Raw genomic sequence first — 21166 nt, 5'->3', positions numbered from 1 at the left:
ATTCCAGAAGAATTTTGCTTAGTTTGTAAAGGCTTTCTTGTGCAATTATGCACAGCCAGAAACACAGTTATTTCAGATAGTTTATATACACTAGTTTATAAATTCTTAAGCAGAAACACTTTTTCACTTTGTATCCTCACAGCATCTAACATACTGCTCTGCACAGAATAGATTATAAATTCTTGTTGCTTTACCAAATAATAAGCACAAAGCACTCACCTACAATAGAAAAGAAGACAGGAGAAACCCTTAAATATCTAGGCATTAGATTTACTTGATTTCTTGTGGCTCCTAGTTTATTTTTTGGATAAAAAATAGGTTCTTCTATTATACTATTTATCATACTTCATTATAATTTATTTACATAGTTTGTTTTCTCCATGTAAATAAAGCTTGAGAACAAGTTTTGTTTCATATACTAGAACTGTGCCTCATATACAGAATGAACTAAATAAATGTGTAGTGTAATGAATTATGGTGATTAATTTAATAGACTCTTTATAGAAAAACATAAAAGATCATTCTACCAATGTGCACTGAGATTTTCAGGAATGGGATCTAATATGTGACTAAAAACTTGGGAAAATGCTGGTCTGATGTGTTCTTTAATAGTACTTGTATTTATGCAATCTGTACTTTGAACCATCCCTGCAGTTGTCCTACTATGGGAAATTATCCTACCAGATTTTCATATTTGTCAAATTTACAAAAGTCACACAAATATCCAGGGAAATAATTTTTCTTGTAATAATATTTTATTCAGAATTATTATAATTATATTCTCAAATATGTATGCAGTCCAGACATCACTAGCAAATACTTGTTACCAATGAGGATATAAAGCACAATGACAAAGATAAGTGCCAAAAGGTTTACTATAGAAGTAGCAAGAGTAGCCAAAACAAAACAAAATAAACAACCCCAAAACAAGAACCATAAAACAACATTCTACCTACAGATGAAATAACAGGGGTAAATAGTAAGTCCAGACCCAGTTTGAGCACTTGGTAAGTTATCATCAAAGAACAATTTTATGACAAGCTACTCTTTTAGTTTGCTGACACACAATATCATTAGAAAATGTATAGCAAGTGGAATAGAAACTTAAATCTAAATGAGATTATAGCCAGCAATAACATGCTGTGCTACACTTCCACAACTTTAAAATGGCAATTTTTTTTTGTTCTAGCAGACACTATTAAATGCCACTGTAATTGATGTCACTTTTTACTGCCAGTGCACACATCCTTATAGACACCACCACATGTGTAGCTCAAAATGCACTGCTAAATTTTCTTATTTCAAAAGAAGAGACTACCACATAGTAAGTTTATATAAACAAGGCCCAAGAACAAGATCTGATTCAGATAGTGAACCTTTTGGAAATAGAAGCTAAGAGCTTTTATGGTAACTATCTTAAAAAGCTTGTTGTGAAACAAATGATGTGAGTTACAACTTTAACATAAACTCTACCTCACAAATAAGCAAAGTCAATTCTTGATTGACCAGAGCAGATTAGAGATGGTTAGGAAACAACAGGGGTCTGAGGTGTGCTCATCAACCTAGCAGAGCCTGGTAATTAGGCAGTATTGGATTAGCAGGAAGAGGGCTGAAGGAAAGGAGCTTGGATTTAGAACTGGGTTGCTGTCAGGGAGTGACCCAGGCCCCCCCTCTCACTTCAAACAGAAGAACTCACTGTAACTTTACCATGGTTAGCATTCCCCTGCACAGCCAATAGTTAGCAGCAGTTTTGTTATACAACTTATGAGTTATCAGTCACATCTCTCTCTCCTCTCCTACCTTCACATTATCTCCTGCTAATCAATAAGGCAACAATAATCTATTTTTCCTTTTCCTGAAAGGGTGGGTAAGGAAAGTCAGGAGTCTCAAAAAAGCAAAGATTATTCTTGAGAAGAAAACTATAAACCACGTATATACGAGAATGCCAACAGTTTCAAGGTCTGTTCTATCTAAGGTTTTCAGGAGCATCCTAAATCACAGTGTGTATTATCAAACACAGCTTCTGCTAACATAGCAGCCATAGACAATGGCTGATTAGTGAATTGTGTAAGAAGAAAAACATGCATCCTCATTAGAATCACCGAAGTAAAATATATATGCTGCATATTCTACAGATATTGAACAAAATTGTGAGATTTGGCAACTGGGGTAGATTCAAAGCAGATGCTTAATAGTCGATGAATAGCTCCAGTATCCATGTGGGCACTGTGGTAATGTTAGACAGTATTTAGTAGTATTTCGGACTTGTAGGGCTTCTCTTGGTTGTGATAACCTGGCCAGATCTTCTTATCATTTACAGTGGGAGTAAATGTAGGTTAGAAATAACTCTTCCAGATGCTTCAAAAATTTTAACCAAACAATTAACATATTAGATCCCATTTATTACTACAGTTAAATGGTACTTTGCTGGACTCAACTGATTAAACAGAAATAGGGTAAAAGGAATAAAGATGAAAGCAAAAATAAATCAGCAAAAATAAGTCAGAATACAGTAGTTTGCCCTGTAACTAAAAGGAAAGAGAACAAAAGAAAAGGCTTTATGGCAGAAATGGGATATGAGGTAAATCTAGAAAAAGGGTAAAACTGTAGGTGAAGTTGCATAAAAGGAAGAATAAAGAGGTATGTAATTGTGCAAGGCAAGCCCTAAGAATAGCAAGTGGTCCAATTTGGCTGGATCATAATAAGAGTAGGGAGCAGAGGGCACTAAGATTTGAAAGTTAGATTTAGCCTGTAATGAGTTAAGAGACTGGATTTAATTCATTTAACCATGTTGTAGGCTGATGAAAAGGGCAAGAGACATTAAGGTATTTGAGCAGTTAAGTGACCTAATTAGAACTAGACTTTAGAAAGATTAATTTATTTAGCAGCAGTATGCAGACTAGATGTAAAAGGGAGGATGGGTGGTGAAGATTATTAGATGGTGTATCAGAAAGTAGATGATAAACACAAGATATTTTAATTGAAATAGGCAAGGACAGAAATGACAAGTTCTAGGATACTAAGCAGTATAATGAATTTTAGGTAAACAACTTGCTTTTCAGGTTTCATAAGATAATGGTAGAAAAAGAAAGAGTCCTGGACTTGGAATCCAGAAACCCTTTCTTTGTTACTAATCTCTAATGTGACTTTGGGCAACATACAAATTATCTTCCTCAGATTCCTCATCTCTACATCGGGAGGCTTATAACATAGTCTAAAGCCCTTATTCTAAAATTCAATGATCATAAAAATGATTTTTGAGAGGTCCCTAAAAACCACAGACAGACTACTTATGAGGGTCCCTTAAGCAAAAAATACAAAGACTCTATTAAAAAAAATGATTGGCCTAAATCAGTGAGCATTTTCCACTGCTTCAAAATACAAAAAACTTTTCTCCTTATTCCTTAAAACTAAGTCTTGAAAAGAAAAACAAATTGTACAATATAGTACTTGGAAAATGTGACTCATCACTGGTGTTAAAACCCACATTTAATACTTATGTTTCAGTTTCAAACTACTGCTGAATCTTGTCAGGTTTAAACACAAATTCAAAATAAAGTTTTGATTTTATAAATGGCATTTAAATGTACTCAGAACTAGAAATATGAACCATCTAACAGAGTAGTAATTGTGGTTAAAATGAAAAGAAAGAAAAAATAAAGACATGAGGTCAGAGGTGAAGGAGAGGAAGAATATAGAATAGGCCAAATACCAATTTCTTTTTTTGAACTAAAAGTAATGATTCTGTGGCTAAAGTCAGCAGGTAAATGCTTAGAAATTTACCTCTGTATTATGCATTTTCTTACTTGATAAGATTTTGAATTCATTCTATAATAAAAGATGAGACACCTGTCATTTAAGAGGCAAAAAATATTTCAGTAGAACTTTGTGCCAAGTTCTTAAGGATTTTTGGAACATATGGAAATATGCACCATGTAACTGAAAATAACAATTTGGCTTTTATTCCCCTACCAATTTGGATTTTATTTAACTGTCTCTTAAAATTTTTACTCCATTTTAATTCTTAATCATATTCATTAATCTGAAAAAAAGACAAGTGAGTTCTTATTACATTGTTCTCCTTCATAAAATACGATACATGCTTTTTTCCTGATCTGGCCACTTTGTTTAAAAATCACCAGTTATCACAGGTAGCAATCTTGAATTGTTAAAATCTTTAACTCCCTTATTCTGTTGTTAGGGGGCTAGTGTGCAATATTGTTTCATTAACTCAATTAAGTACATGTTAAGGATTGAGTATGTTTCAGAAGCACTAATGGAGCTAGGATTAATTGTTAAGACTTGTGATTTGATTTCTATATTCCAACCCCCTCTTTCTGAACACTTTTAACTTTCACCCAATATTCTGGCTCATAGGGCTTTAAAACCATCCTTCAAATAACTTAGGGCTCCATAAGCTCTAGATCTCTGTTTTCTCCATCTTATCAATCCTTAACAATTTTCTCACTTTCTGAGGGCCATCAGGCACAGAACTGGGAGGAAAAGAGTAAAAAGTAGATCTGGAGGAGCCAAGATAAAATAATCAACTTAGGAAGCTAGAGCCAAGTTAGATCATGCTCAGGACAGCCACTGAATGATAAGTGCTCACTTGGTTTAACAGTGGGCATCTTAGCATGGCCAATGTGGACAGTAGATGGGTAAGGACATTCTCTGGATCTCTGGGTGAGATCCCTGGGGAGGTAAACAAAAGCACCCAAAAATGACATATTTAATTTACTGGGAAAGAGATTTAAAATTGGATTTCATTTAGTTTAAGGAAAATAAGGTAAAGTGACTTTTTTTCCTTTTTGCATATGTAAGATTAAGGAGGAAGGACACAACAAACGTAAAAATAAGTTTATGTCCAATGCAAAATAACATGCATATCACCAAGTGCATGACAGCATAGTATATACTGATAAATATACACCAAAATGGTGAAAAAGTCAAAGAGTTTTCAAAAATGGAATAGTGTGCTGGTTTGAATGTATTATGTCCCCCAGAAAAAGCCATAATCTTTGATGCCATTTTGTGAGGCAGACATATATTAGTGGGGATTAAGTTGGAACGTTTCGATTAGGTTGTTTGCATGGAAATGTGCCCCAACCAACTGTGGGTGACGACTTTAATTGGATAATTTCCATGGAGGTGTTACTCACCCATTCAGGGTGGGTCTAAATTAAATCACTGGAGCCATATAAATGAGCTGACAAACAGAAGGAACTCAGTGCAGCTGAGAGTGACATTTTGAAGAGGAGTACAGCCAAGAAGGACACTTTGAAGAAAGCACAGGAGCTGCAGATGAGAGACATTTTGAAGATAGCCGTTGGAAGCAGACTCTTGCTACGGAGGAGCTAAGAGAGGACAAATGCCCCAAGAGCAACTGAGAGTGACATTTTGAAGAGGAGCTGTGGCCTAGAGAGGAACGTCCTGGGAGAAAGTCATTTTGAAACCAGAACTTCGGAGCAGACACCAGCCACATGCCTTCCCAGCTAACAGAGGTTTTCCGGACACCATCGGCTATCCTTCAGTGAAAGTACACTTTATGGCCTTAAAACTGTAACTGTGTAACCAAATAAACCCCCTTTTATAAAAGCCAATCCATCTCTGGTGTTTTGCATTCTGGCAGCATTAGCAAACTAGAACAAATAGGATTAGTCAGGAAAAGTTTATTAGAGAAAAAGGATTCCTGTGTTAAATGCTGAAAGGGCATTCTGGAAAGAAAAATAGAGTAAATGCATAAAAACAAACTTATGAGATGCTAAGAAACTCACAGGATTGGGGTTCATGGGCCAAAGAGAACATTAGTTTTCCTGGGCTTGAGAAAGCTTTCAGGTTTTGCAAATTAAAGGTAGAATGTAATAGAATATTTTCTTTTTTCAAGAGGCATTCCTCCAAACCTTTATTATTATTTAATTAGAGAACTTGTGGGTTTACAGAACAAAACAATCATGCACAAAATACAGAATTCCCACATACCACTCTACTATTAACACCTTTCATTGGTGTGGTACATTTGTTACAACTGATGAAAGTGTATTTTAAAAACAGTATTATTAAGTATAATCCATGGTTTAATCGAGGGTTCACGGTTTGTGCTGTGCAGTTCCATGGATTTTTAAAAAAATTATTTTATTCTAGTAACATATATACAACCTAAAATTTCCCTTTCAAATCACATTCAAAGATATAATTCAGTGCTGTTAATTATGTTCACTACGTTGTGCTACCATCACTATCATCCAGTACCAAAATTTTTCCATCATTCCAAATAGACACTGTACATTTTAAGCCTTAACTCACTATTCACTACCCCCACTGCATCGCTTGGTAACCTCTCTTCTAGATTCTGACTCTGTGAGTTTGCTTATTTTAATTACTTCATTTCAATGAGATCATACAAAAGTTGTCATTTTGTGTCTGGCTTATCTCCCTCAACATGATGCCTTTCAAGTTTCATCCATGTTGTAGCATGTATCAGAACTTCATTCCTTTTTACAGCTGAATAATATTCCATTGTGTTTATATACCTCATTTTGTTTATCCACTCATCAGTTCATAAGTAGTTGGGTTGCTTCCATCTTTTGGCAGTTGTGAGGAGCTGCTATGAACATCAATGTACAAGTATTTGTTCAAGTGTCTGCTTTCAGTTCTTTTGGGTATATATCTAGAAGTTGGATTGCTGGGTCATGTGGTAAATCTGTATTTAACTTTCTGAGGAACTGCCAAACAGTCTTCCACAGCCAGCAGCTGCACCATTTTACATTGCCAAACAGCAATGAATGAGTGTTCCTGTTTCTCTTCATCCTCCACAACACTTCTAATCTTCCATTTCACAAAACAGTAGTCATTTTAGTGGGTGAGAAATGGTATCCCATTGCAGATTCTATTTGCATTTCCCTAGTGAATGATTTGAACATTCTGTCATGTGCTGATTTTTTTTTTCCACTTCAACATTATCGGTTACATTTTATTTTAATTTTTAAAATGCATTTCTCGGTGTACATTTAATTACCAAAGAAATCAATTTTGTACTCTACAGTACTTGGGATTCTCCAAAAATTCTCAGGTGAATTGATCTGTGTGTCATGTGCTTTTAATTTTTTTTTAACACAGTTTTTTTATTGTGAACTTTAACATATATACATAACCAGTAACTTTCAAAGTACAATTTAATAAGTAGCTAGAGAGCAAATTTCAAAGAATGTCATGGATCACGGTTCCACAACTTTAGCCATTTCCATTACTGTAAAATATAAAATACATACAGAAAGGTGTTAACTTTCTTTGTGCAACTCAACAAGCAGTTACATAGGTAATTTCAAAAATTGTTATGGGTTACAGTTTTACAGTTTCAGTTCTTTCCTTATTATGAGATATAAGGTATATACAGAAAGGTGAAGACTTGCAAAACAAAATTCAATAAGCAGCTATAGAACAAATTTCAAAGAATATTATAGGTTACAGTTTCACCATGTCATTGACCTCCTTCCTGCTATTCCAACACCCCAGCATCTAAAAAAATGTATATTTATATAAAATTTCGGTATTCACAGACGTTTGTTAAATCTTATCTTGTTTGTTGCTACCCCTTCTGCTCACTTAATCTCTTTTTCCATCTTTAGGGGTGTCTAGACAGTGAGCACCCTAACGTGTTCATATTGAAAGGGGACTGTCATGTGCTTTTGGTCATTTGTATATCATCTTTGGAGAAATGTCTACTCAAGTCTTTTGTCCATTTTTTAATTGAGCTGTTTGTCTTTTTGTTGTTGAGTTGAAGGATTTCTTCATGTATTCTGGATATTAAATGCTTAATGGAAATGTGGTTACCAAATATTGTTTCCCATTGTGTAGGCTGTCATTTTGCTTTCATGATAAAGTTCTTCAATGCACAAAAATATTTAATTTTGATGAGGTCCCATTTATCTATTTTTTCCTTCATTGCTTGTGCTTCGGGTATAAAGTCTAAGAAACCCATGCCTAATACAAGGTCCTAAAAATTCTTCCCTATGTCTTCTTCTAGGAGTTTTACAGTTCTGGCTCTCATATTTAGGTCTTCATTCCATTATGAATGGATGTTTGCAGATAGTATGAGATAGTGATCCACCTTCATTCTTTTGCAAATGTGTTGAAGAGACTGTTCTTTCCCAAGTGAGTGGTCTTCGCCCTCTTGCCAAAAATCAGTTGGTAATATTTGTAAGGGTTCATTTCTGAGCTCCCAATTCAATTCTACTGGTCTATATGTTTGTCCTTGTGGCAGTACCATTATTCTTTGATTACTGTAGCTTTGTAGTAAGTTTTAAGATTGGGAAGCAGAAGCCTTCAAACTTGGTTCTTCTATTTCAAGATGACTTTGGCTATTCAAGAATCCTTACCCTTCTATATGAATTTGATGAATGGCTTTTCCATTTCTGTCAAGGTTGTTGGAATTCTGATTGGGATTGCATTGAATCTGTAAATTGCTTTTGGTAGAAATGACATCTTAACAATATTTAGTCTTCCAGTCCATGAAAACACAATGCTCTTCCATTTATTTAGGTCTTTTCTCATTTCTTTTAGCAATGTTTTGTAGTTTTCCATGTACAAGTCCTTTATACCCTAGATTAGATTTACTTCTAGATACTGATTCCTTTAGTTGCTATTGTATATGGATTTTTTTAAAAAAAATTCTTCCCCTGAGAGTGCATTACTGGTATATAGAAACACTACTTATTTGGGGATGTTGATCTTGTACCCAGCTTACTTTGCTGAATTCATTTGTTAGCTCTAGGAGCTTTGTTGTAGATTTTCAGGATTTTCTGTATACTGGATCATGTCACCTGAAAATAGGGAAAGTTTTACTTCTTCCTTTCCAATTTGGGTTTCTTTTTTTCTTTCTCTTGTCTAATTGCTCTGGCTAGAATTTCCTGCACAATGTTGAATAACTGTGATGACAATGGATATCCTGGTCTTGTTCTTGATCTTAGATGGAAAATTTTCAGTCTTTCTCAATTAAGTATGATGTTAGCTGTGTCAAGTATCCCCTTAATCATGTTAAGGAAGTTTCCTTCTATTCCTAGTTTTCTAAATGTTTTTATCTAAAAGCAGTGCTGGGGTGGATGAGAGAGGTGTGGGAGGTGTGGGACAATGAGTCCCAAGTTGTGTGGCAATTTGGGTAGCAGGCTCTAGACCTCTCGGACTTCCTAGGCCTATGGGCCCTGCTCTCTGAAGAGCTGCTGAAAGTCAAGTCGGGGATGAGTGAATCGCGCCACACATGGCAGGAGCAACACTGGGAGCTGAAAAGTGCCAGGACTTGTGTTCAACATGGGGATTGGGCAGCACACTTTGGAAAATCCTAATTGTTAACAGCATTATTGGTAAGGCTGCCTAAAGACCAACTGATGTGGTCCTGGAAGTTGGACCTGGAACTGGCAAAATGACTGCGAAGGTGTTAGAAAAGGGAAAAAAATGTTGTTCAGCTAGTAGCTGAACTTCACAAAAGAGTTCAGGGCACACCTCTGGCCAGCAAACTTCAAGTAATGGTAGGTGATGTGTTGAAATCAGATTTGCCATTTTTTGATGCTTGTGTGGCAAAGCTTATCAGATCTTTTCTTTTGTCCTCAAGCTGTTGCTGCACCAACTTTTTCAGATATGCCATATTCATGTTTCAAAGAAAATTTGCTCTCCGATGCAAAACCCGGAGATAAGTTATATTGCAGACTTTCTGTTAATATACAGTTGGTAGCACATGTGGATCACCTAATGATTGTGGAAATAATAACTTCAGACCACCACCAAAGGTGGAATCAGGTGTTGTAAGGATAGAACCTAATCATCAGCCACCACCTACCAATTTTCAGGAATGGGAGGGCCTAATAAGGATCACTATCTGCTGCATTTAAGTCAAGTGCAGTGCAACAGTTGCTAGAAAAAAGCTACATAATTCATTGTTTAGTCCATAACATAATAACAGAAGATTTCAGCATAGCAGATAATATACAGCATATCCTAACCAGGATTGTACAACTAAGAGATGATAATGTGAGATACTGATGGATTACTGCGGACATGACATATGCTATGTGAATTTAGGAACCCTCGACTTCATAAGTCAAGCCCTCGATCTTGAGGTTTGCTCTTGTGAAACCTATGGTTGTAAAGGGGAGACTAAGCCCATCTATAATTATGCCTAGGAGTCACCTCCAGAGAATCTTTTTGCTGCTCATATGTGGACTTTCTCTCTCTAAGCCCAACTCTGTAAATAAAATCATCACCTTCCCCCACAACATGGGACAGGACCCCTAGGTGAAATGAGTCTCCCAGGCAACATGGGACATGGATTCTAGGAGTGAGCCTGACCCTGGCATCGAGGGGTCGGGAATGCCTTCTTGACCAAAAGGGGGAAAAGAAAGGCAACAAAATAAGGTTTCAGTGGCTAAGAGATTTCAAATAGAGTTGAGAGACTGTCCTGGAGGTTACTCCCATGCAAACTTCAGCTAGATATGCCAAATGGCCCCAGAATGAAAATCCTAAAGAATACCTGGATCCCTATCAGAGACTCCATAAAAGTTCCACTCACTAAGTTTATTCTTCAGAAATTTAAAACCTCCAGAGAGCTCCTATGCCAGCTAAGTACCCAAAACCCAGAGGCAATAGCCTCTTCAAGAACATCAACCAGATGTGTCCCCTTTTCCCATAATGTTGACACCCCTTTTCAACATGAACAAGTTAGGGTAGTCACTGACTAGACATCCCTGAAGATCGGGGAAGTGATTAAACTGGAGGAAGGAGTAGCAACAGACAAGATGGAATTTAACGAAGGATTATGAATACAGACTCTCTATATAATTTCCTTTTTCTCAGTTTCTAGGGTACCACAATAGCAAGAAGGAAAGAACGGAAATGGCAGAACTGTAACCCATAGAATTCTTTGAAATTTGCTTCATAGCCACGTGTTAAATTGTAATTTGAAAGTTACCACCTTTTTGTACATATGCTATATTTCACAATAAGGAAATAACTAAAACCATGGTACTGTAATTCATAACATTTTTGGAAATTTCCTATATAACCACTTGCTAAATCGTACTTTGAAAGTTATTACCTTTTTGCATATATATGTCACAATAGGGAAATAACTGAAACTGTGGAACAGTAACCCATAACATTCTTTGAAATTTGCTAACCACTTGTTAAATTGCACTTGGAAAGTTATCACTTCTATGTATATATGTTATATTCCACAATAAAAAATATGATTAAAAAATCTAATTGGGACTCCCTTGTACATAACATGCTGCTTTTGTCTTGAAGATTTCAGAACTCTCTTCTTGTCCTCTTCATTAACAGTTTATCAACATGTGATGGCATATACATCTTCATGTTTCTCCTGTGTTGTGTTCTCAGCTTCTTGGATTTACATATTCACAACTTTTGCTAAGTTTAGTAAGTTTTTATCATTGTTTACTTGAATATCCTTTCTGTCCCTCCTTTCTTTTCCTCCTGGGGCCCCCATAATGCATATACTGGCATGCTTGATGGTGTCCCAGGAATCTTAGGCTATTTTCACTTTCTATAATTATTTTTCCTTCTGCTCCTCAGCCTGACTCATTTCAATTGTCTTGTCTTTGAGTTCGTGGATTTTTTTCTTCTGCCAGCTCCAATCTGCTGTTGAAACCCTCCTGGGAATTTTTCATTTTAGTTACTGTGGTCTTCATTGCCAGTAGTTCATTTTGGTTGCATTTAAAAAATTCTATCTCTTTGAGATTTTCATATTGCTCATTCATTGTTTCCCTGATATCCTTTAGTTCTTTCTCTGTATTTTCCTTCATCTCCTTGAGTATATTGAAAATTTTTTTTTTAATTTTTTTGTCCAGTATATCCACAGTCTGGTCTTCACTGAAACTTTCTGGATTTTTATCCTATTCTTTCGGATGGCTTGTTTCTGTTTGTCTTGTAATCTGTTGCACACTGTAATTTTTATATTTTAAAATGGTAACTCTGGGATTTATTCTCTACGGTGTCTGTCTCTTGATTTTGTAGCCAGCTAGTGAGATGACACAGATTTTCTTGAGTGTCAGCCCTTCTACAGGGAAGGTCTGCCCAAACGAATGCAAAGTGTAGGTCCTCCCGTTTTTGGAGCCTGTGTCTTGTCCCAGGCTTGTACTTGCTACTGACCTTAGGAGTTCTCCTGTTTTCAGGAATTTGAAGAGCCCTTCTATTTCCCAGGAGACAGACCTTTTCCTTTTACCAGATTTAAAGCAGGGGAGCTTACACCCCAGGCCTTCCACATCAATTGTTTCTTACACTGCTTTCAATTGTCTCAAGCTGTTTTTTCCTGGAGGGCAAATTCTGAGAGTGGGGGCACCCTGGAGAGGAGTTTCCCAAATCAGGCTTCCCCAGCTAGAATGAGGCCAGGGATCCAGAAAGGGTCCAAACTGCTTAGAAGAGATTAGGAAGGGGCCAGGAAGGGTGATGGAACTTCTTCTGGGGCTCCCCACAGCTGCATTTTCTTCATCTGCCCAGCAAATGCAGCCCCTTAACTGTCTTCCACAGCTCTGAGGAAGAGTACTGTCCTTAAGTCTCCTCTTCTGCCTTTGTCCAGGGAGGGCTGGGACAATGACTGCCCTCCGATGTTGGGCCCCCAGAGATTAAAAGTAGCTAATCAAAAGTTTAGTGATTGGCTCATGCCTACCCAAGATCTTGGGGAAGTGGACTTTCACGTCCCTTTCTGGCACCAGCAAGCTACGCCAGGAGACAGATCCCACTGTGGCCTGCTGTGAGAAGAGGGGCTGGGCCACAGTAATGCTTTGCAAAGAGAGCAATTTACTGGTATTTACCATAATCTACCAGGCTCTTTCTCCCTCTTCCCCTGGATGCTGTCCTGTGTTCTACTGGACTCTGGAGTTCTGCAGTAGTTAATTTAGATAGTTCTTGACTGTTTAATAGTGGTTCTGGTGCAGGGACTGATTCCTGGAGCTTCCTACTTTACCATCTTCCCACAATCCTTCCAACCCTCTAAATCTTGATGGGCTCATTTAATTTAAATGGTATTTCTGGGGGATTTGTAGGATTCTGGCTTTTGACTCTGAGTATAGAACTGTTAGAAATCAAAGATGAAAAGAATAGAGAGCTGCTTGGCAAAGCTGATAGAGAAACAGGTTGTTTTCTACACATATTTGTTGGGAAATTACTATACAACAATACTCACTAAGTAGCGGCTTTCACGGTTTTTTGACAGCAACCCACAGTAAAATGCTCACTTTACATTTCAACTTGTTATTCAGACAAGTGCATACAAACCTTTATATAAATGCACACATATTTTTATCCTATTTCATTAAAAATACTAATTTTGTCCCTTAAATTGATTTTAAATGTACTATTGTGTTTGAGACCCACAGTTTGAGAAACAAAGTTTTAGAAGATTAATTTTGAAGCTGTATGTATGAAGGAGAGGGTGGCACATCAGTTACCAGGTTGGCTACAGAAATGGAGAAGAAAACTCAATTTTTCCTTTTTCAGGTTATAAACAGCCCAAGAGGTTATTTAGGAATTACATGAACATGAGATTTGGAACTCGGGCAATGTTAGCATGGTAACTAATATGCTATATGACTTAACATACACTAAGAAAATTATTTATGAAACAACATGGCCCGCTGGAACTCAACTTAAGAGAGTGAGTTCCTTGAGGGCATCTTACAGTGAATATAGTAAGTGCTCACTATAATAAATGCTTATACAGAACATAGTAAGTGCTCAATATATTAATTCATTCTTTTATTTATCAAGCACTGTGCTGGGTACTAGCGATATAGAAGAGAATGTTAAGGGGGATCCTAACTGAGATTTTGGTGGTGTGGTAAAAGAAGACCTTTCTGAGAGAATGAAACTTAAAAACGATAAGAGTTAACTGGAAAAATAAAGCCCAATAATGGGGTAAAAATAGGTCAAGGCGAGGGAAGAACATGTGCAAAGAGCCCGAGGGGACAGGAAAAAGAGCACAGTGGTTTTGAAAACTGAAAGTAGGCCACTGTGGCTGGAGAAGAGTTAGTGGAGAGATTTTATGGATTCTGAATTTTGTTCTAAATGAAAAAACAAAAGACCTACAACATAACAACAAGAAAAAGAGATATTTGTCGAATGTAAAACCAAATGCAGGAACCAAACTTAATTTTGTCCTTGACCTGGTTCACAGGGACAGTTTTAAAGTTACAGAGCATAAACTATAAGGCAAGTGTATTTGAAACAAAGAACACTGATTTAATTTCTTGCCAAAGCCGGCATTTATTGAAAGCACATGTACTACATTAAAAAGGATCCTAAAATTTTATGTGCCATATTTGATAAGGGATCTAATTTATATTCTGGCATTTAGCTGGAAGCCTGGATGAGTGATGCAGCAACATAATGAGGACCTTATTTTGCTCTGTTCTTTTATAGATGTGTCATATTCACTTGGCCACTAGCAATCCCAATTAGTACAAACTGATGCACTAAGTTCAAATAAAGGTCAAAGGTCAGGGACAAGCTAAGACCATCTCTAAAGGAAATGAAGCAAACCGCTAATCAGTGAAAGTATTTGCGCCCATTTCAATATACTCTCAAGTCCTTGAATCCACCCCCAAATCAGAATGTTCATTACTTTTTTCATCTATTCCAATCACCCTAGTTCTGTATCAAGTACCCTGGAAAGATATCTTAAAAAAAAAGTCCTCATTACTTTATTAAAAAAAATGGCTGTATTTATTCAAAAGTATTTATTAAGCATCTACTATAAGTATTGTGAAAGGCAGAGTCATAAACACACACACATACACACATGCGAATAATTCCCTTGTAATTCCCCTGTATTTTGCCCAATTAATGTTGGTATTTTGCTGTCTCATATTCCTACTCGGCTATCTTGCCTACTACTATATGACGACAAGTGTGTGGCACTTAGCAGGCATTTAAATATTTTTTGAATAAATGTTTTTTAGGAATCTAGGGCATGTTGGGAAAGTTGTTTACATGCTTAAGAGCCCTAGATAAAAACAAGCACAATACAACCTCACAACCAAATTTCATTTATACTTAACTCTAGACCATAAAATCAGAGGGTAAACTCTAGGGAGCCATTAAAAAAAAAGACAAAGCAGTGGAGAAATAGTAAAATCATGTCACGAAGACTTATGCGACCTCTTAGAACACGTCTAAGAGGACAAAACTCATTCTCATAAAGCATCTTACAAAAGTTCAGTAAATATCCAGATTTTCAATTTTGGATCCTAATATTCTTTGTACAGAGAAACATATTTCTCCGTACCAGGATCAGTCATATATAATACAGTACAAAGTGGCAACTAGTTTAATTGAAGTGGAAATAAAAAATTTTCAGGGTTCTACTTGCTCAGACAAATCTTACAGGGCTTCAGGTAAATGACAGAATCAACCAAAATATAATCCTAAATTGAGATGCTTTCTTTTTTGGTATTTAAAAATAATAATAAAGTTCACAGTCTTTCTGAGCTTCAAATTTTGTACCTGTAAAATGAAGGGATAGATTCAGATGGCCTCTTAAGGAGATCCATTAGTTCCAAAGACAGTGGACAAATAACCATTGACAAAGCATATTTTCCGAGTATGGGTAGGGCAATCGGAGTATGATTAAATAATTGAAAATGATTTGTGGGGTTACCATTTGCAGGAGAAGTATTTCTGTGAATTAGAGTCAAGAAAAGAATTCTTGTTTAAATTATGTCTAAATAATTGTGACATCTTTTTTGATGTGTCAACTTGGAAAGGCTGAACTATCTTCCCCAGTAATTCAATCAAATGCTAATATAGGCAATGCCGTGAAGAGATTTTGCAGAGGCAATTAGAATTCCTAATTCAGCTGACTTCAAGTTAATCAAAGGGGAGATACTTGTGGGTGGGCCTGACCCAATCAAGTGAGCCCTTTAAAGAGTTTGAAGTTTCCCTGAGCTGTGAGACTGTAAACTCTTGTGCTCGTGGGTTCCAGCATGCTCATGCTCTCCCTTCCTGACTGGACTTTGGACTTGCTTAGCCAGCACCCCCAAGTACATAAGCTAATTATTTGTAATAAATCTATGTATCTATATCTATGTCTGTCTTTTACTGGTTCTGCTTCTCTGATCATACCTGACTCATATAGTGATGCTGAAACAGTGAACATCTTTTCAGTATTTTTATCTGTCCCAACCAATTTCAATGAAATGAGTGGATGTGGGGATTAGGAACATGTATATTCAGATAAAACTGTGAGGTGTGCAAAGATTACCTTTGATGCCCCATGCTCTGGATCTTATTATTCATCTTTTCCCTTTCTTCAGACTCCTAGTCATCTCATTGTTTCTTTCCTTCCATAACCAAAACTGAGATGAAGAAAGATCTTAAACTTATTCACGCCATGGTATTGTTAGACAGTATTTAATGTGGTAAAATTTCTAGGAGGTTAAAATTAGAAGGAGCAAAAACTTTCACAAAAAAGAGTAAATAGCAAATGATGGAATGTCTCACATAAGCAAGAAAATAAGTAGACCCTGACAGACTTAAACACAGAAACTCACAGATGACCCCTTATACTGCTTACTTGTGAAACTGGCCACATTAAGTATTTTTTAAATGATTTCTTCTTTTTATATTCTGGAAATGATTGCAAGTAAACCTCCCCCATCAGTTACATTTCCTTGGCATATAATTCTGCTACAAAAGAGACAGCAATTTTTTTTTGTTTGTTTTTTTTTGCTTTGGTTTAGAGTTGGGAGGGATTTTTTTTATACATTGTTGTTTTACTGGGTAATAGTCATCTGTTTTATCATTTAACTTTTGATGCGCTTATGCACTTAAAAAAATTCCACTGTCTCTCCTGTTCTTGTAAAAACTTAGCAATAAAATAGACACTCTAAATTTTTATTGTTTTGATAATTTGTAGACCAATATGTACAATGAGGATTTTAAAAATAATTGTGGTTTGGTTTTTATCTAAAGGAATTTTCTGCTCAGTTTGAAAGCTACTAGCCATGCCTTTTACAATACCATAACTTGGAAAGATGTACGTATTTTAGTCACAAAACTAATATTTGTAAATATAAAGACACATAAAAGGCTAAATTAATGAAATGTCAGAGATAAAGAGGTCAAACTACTTCTGTTAAACGTTACTGTTGAATTTAGATGATACTTAGAGGTAGCTGCTAATCATTCTAGAGAATCTGGTCTGTTATTAGGCTAAAACATCATTGTTCTAAATATGGTTACACACTTCTTAGACTGGGTATGCAGTACTGATCTGTTTTCTAGCAGATGCTTTGCATGCTATAGGCCTCAAATAACTATGGATTCCAAAATAGAGGAAAATGTATATTAGGCTTGTATGAAATACACAATTCAATATTAATAAATAAGGTATAAGCTAGAAGCTATAAAGGACAAAACTAACAAATTTGACTACATATAAACTAAAAGCTTCCATATACCAGAAAATACCAAAAATAAAATCAAAAGATGAAATGGGGGAAATATCTACAACACATGAGGGACTTATTTCCCTAATAAACAAGAGGAGTGTGTGTGTGTGTAAGACAAAAGTTAGTAAGAAATAAATGAAACATCCAAAAGAAAGATGGGCAGAGAATAAAGGAGCTGACAGAAGACGAAAATACAAATGGCCTATAAACTTATGAAAAGATATGGATCTTCAATAATAACTCTAGAAATGCAAATTGAAATAATGAGATGTCATTTTAAAGTTTTAAACATTTAAAACATTTAAATCAGACTGGCAAAGCTTAAAACGACTTTTAAACTGTGAATATGATTTGGTAGAACCTTTCTTGAGGTTATTAAAACTTAAAATATTTGTTTCCTAAGAACTGGCAATTCTACTTCTAGAGATTCAACCTGTAGAAACAGTTTCACAAAGTAACTAGATGTATATTCACTACAGCATTACTTATAATAACAAAACCTAGAAAACAATCCAATGTCCTTCAATAGGAGACAATAACCCAACTACTATAAAACTAATACAGTAAGTTTGTACTAACAAGAGGTCTAACTATTTTGTTAGGTAAAAAGCTGCAAAACGGGATATGATTTTGTTAAAAATGAACATTTTAATACATCTTACAATAAAAAATCTAGACAGACATAGTCAAAATTAATTAGAGGTCATCTCACTATGAGATATGGATGGAATTACGAAAGGGTTTCCTTCCTGCATTATCTATTTCTATAATGTCCAAATTTTAAACAATGATCCAGAAAAAAGAAAGAAGTTTCAAGTAAAAAGTTACAATAACATCTCTGGTCATGTGTTCTGCTTTGTTGCAAATTATTGGATATAGAAGCATCCAATATTACATAGTTTATGTAATAACAAGTTAGTTTTTAAATTATAAAGGTGATAAAAAGGTAGACACAAATATACACTCAGCATATATCACCATCAGTAGTAGCCAGTCAAACATGTATGTCTATACAGCTTCCTAAATTTATCATTTTGTGTTTGAGGACCTATGATTTCAGTCAAGAATATGAGATAATGAAAGAAAAAAATACTGGGTTCTTTCACTATATGCAGTATAACAGCTGTTCTCAGTAGTTTCAGTAGAGAGTATTTTAAAATTTTAATTTGGAGATCCAGTGACAATGGTAGGTATGGTATAGCAGTAGCTCAAACTGAAATTTATTTTTGCTTATTTTATCCTTGGTTAGAAGTAGTTACTCAGTAGAACCATATCCTAATATGCTACAGCAGTTGGACTATTTCAAATAAATACTAGATAAAAATCCACAGTGACAGGGCCTTGCTTCTATTTTATTTCTTGAGGTCTGACAGCCTACTACATACTCTAAAGAATGCAAGGATAAGGCAGAAGTGGGGAACTGACAGCTCTGATCACAGAAACCTGAAGTCCTTTTCTATAGATATACAATTGTACAGCCTATGCTTAAACCTTACAGAGAAATAACAATACTAAAAAAAGGAACTAGTAGCATGCCTCCAGCTGTCCTGGCATCCTCCTCTCAACTTCTAAAACAGACGCCTATATTTTCTCCTTGATATGTACAGGAAGACAGTAGTAGAAAAGCTAGGACTGGTCAATAAGACTGAGAAAATGTTTCCATGAATGCTATACGTCCCACCCCCCAAAATGTCTGAATGGCACAGATATTCTATAGAAGATATTTGGTTATCAAATATACAGCAGCAGAATCCCTGCTGGTCAAACCTAGTGGGGCTGCTCTTTTAGTTTAGTAGCAAAGAATATACACCATATTGTACAAGAAAGGCTGGAGGCTCAAAATACACTCCCACTGATTGCTTTTTACTTTAAAACATTTCTAAATCAGTGATAAACTATCTGTACTTAGAGGGGTATGGAATAGCCTCAAGTTGTACATGCAGTCCTTATGTAGAAAATAAGCATAGCTCATATGGCATATTGCTGTTCTCTATTTTAGAACTAGCACAAGAACCATGTGATGTGTTCATTGCTATGGTAACTACATTTCAGTAGTGAACAGGAGAGCAAATGGGCACGTAAGACATGTATAAGTTGTCAATATATAAGTAATTGCTGCCCTGGAGCTGCAATAACTTAAATTTCCTTTCACACATTTAAAATAATTTCATTGTTGTATGAATTATTAGAGTAAAAGTCTACCCCTTCTTTATTGTTAAGGAAGTTAATAAGCCTTCACTCCTCATAATGTCTTTTCATACCAAGGTTCCAGTTGCCTCACAGAACCATTCTTATTACAGACCTAGGCTTCCAGAAAATATGTGCAATGTCCTATGTGATATAAGGATGGAGTCTTGTGGTCTTGGTCAACAGAAAAATGCTGTCTAATCTTCTCCAGGAGTTTGAGTCTACTGTTAGGATGAACTTAATCAAACTTTGTGGTTGATAATAGAGGGAGAAATCTCTGATTTGGCACCAGACTGATGGCAATTGCCTCAGTGCTTTCTAGGCAGAGGAAACAAGGAACAAAGATCCACCCAATACTAAAGGTTTTCCTTAGTTGTTTTTAGGTCAATCACTGGTTGTCCCACATTTTAATGAGGTATCTATAATACTGCATATTTAATTTTAAATTTTCTGTATGATGCCACGTAAGCATTTAAGAACAGAAAACAAGTTTCTCTGACATTTTTATCTCTCTCTCTCTGTCTCTCTCTCTGCCCATCCATAATGTTGGCTTATAGGACAGCTAAATGAATCTGATTCCAATGACTTAAAAATCAAAATGGACTACTGAAAAAAAAAACAATAAAACAAAAAACAAATAACAACACACCAGAATCATGGCTACTATTTATAGTGAATGAAATGTTTAAAATTTTACCATATCTTCTAACTAGGGTACTAATCTTGACTCGGAAAGTGTTTCCATTGTAATAACTTTCTAACTTAGAAAATATAGTATGATTTTATTAGAACTTGGAGGAAAATTACACATAAAGAACATTATATTTAAAATCAATATACTTTATACATATCACATTAAGAATTCAACAGTTGCTTTAACTTATAAAATGATCTTTAGCAGCATTCATGAAGAAAGTAAGCTGGAAAGACAATAAATGTGTAATTGGGTACAAAAGAATAATTCATACTTTGTGCTGTTTCAGCAGTCAGAATATTTTCTTCAAACTCATCGGTTTAGTGGCACCATATGGAGCATACCGCTCTTGAGATACCAAGAATGTCTCCAAGATACATTTCATTCCAGTGTGTTAAAACTTTCTACCCGGCAGCTGTCATTATAACTATATAATTCATACTCTACTATAAAAATGCAAATCATATAGCTTACTTCACTTGTAAAAATAGAAGGGGCCTCTAGTGGTATCTATATTTCTAAGTCATAATTTCAACTCTTTGTTAGAAGCCTTGCATACATGTGAAGCCACTGATGATTTTGCTGATTCAACTACTATTACAGTGAGTTTAAAGGATGAAAAAAAGGGCAAGGGAAAGAGGAGAAAAAAATTATGGTATATCTCAACAATAGAATATTATATAGCAATGCAAATTAATGAACTACAGCCACATTCAATAACATGAATGAATCTTAGAAACACATTACTGAATGAAAACAACAAAATTCAGGAGACTACATACCTTGTTATAACATTTCTATAAAGCTGAAAAAGCTAAACTAAATAATACGT

General features: G+C 35.6%; 1 protein-coding gene and 1 pseudogene across 4 annotated transcripts in view; one reads left to right on the top strand and one right to left on the bottom strand.

Moving 5' to 3' along the window:
- The window catches only part of ADK (adenosine kinase), a 559277-nt gene that overhangs the window by 130677 nt on the left and 407434 nt on the right, over positions 1-21166 (bottom strand). The window lies entirely within an intron of this gene.
- LOC119510726 lies at positions 9234-10032 on the top strand (annotated as a pseudogene).

This window comes from Choloepus didactylus, chromosome 15 (assembly GCF_015220235.1).
Source record: "Choloepus didactylus isolate mChoDid1 chromosome 15, mChoDid1.pri, whole genome shotgun sequence".
In the NCBI taxonomy this organism is placed as follows: Eukaryota; Metazoa; Chordata; class Mammalia; order Pilosa; family Megalonychidae; genus Choloepus; species Choloepus didactylus.
This window is presented reverse-complemented; position numbering and strand designations above follow the sequence as displayed.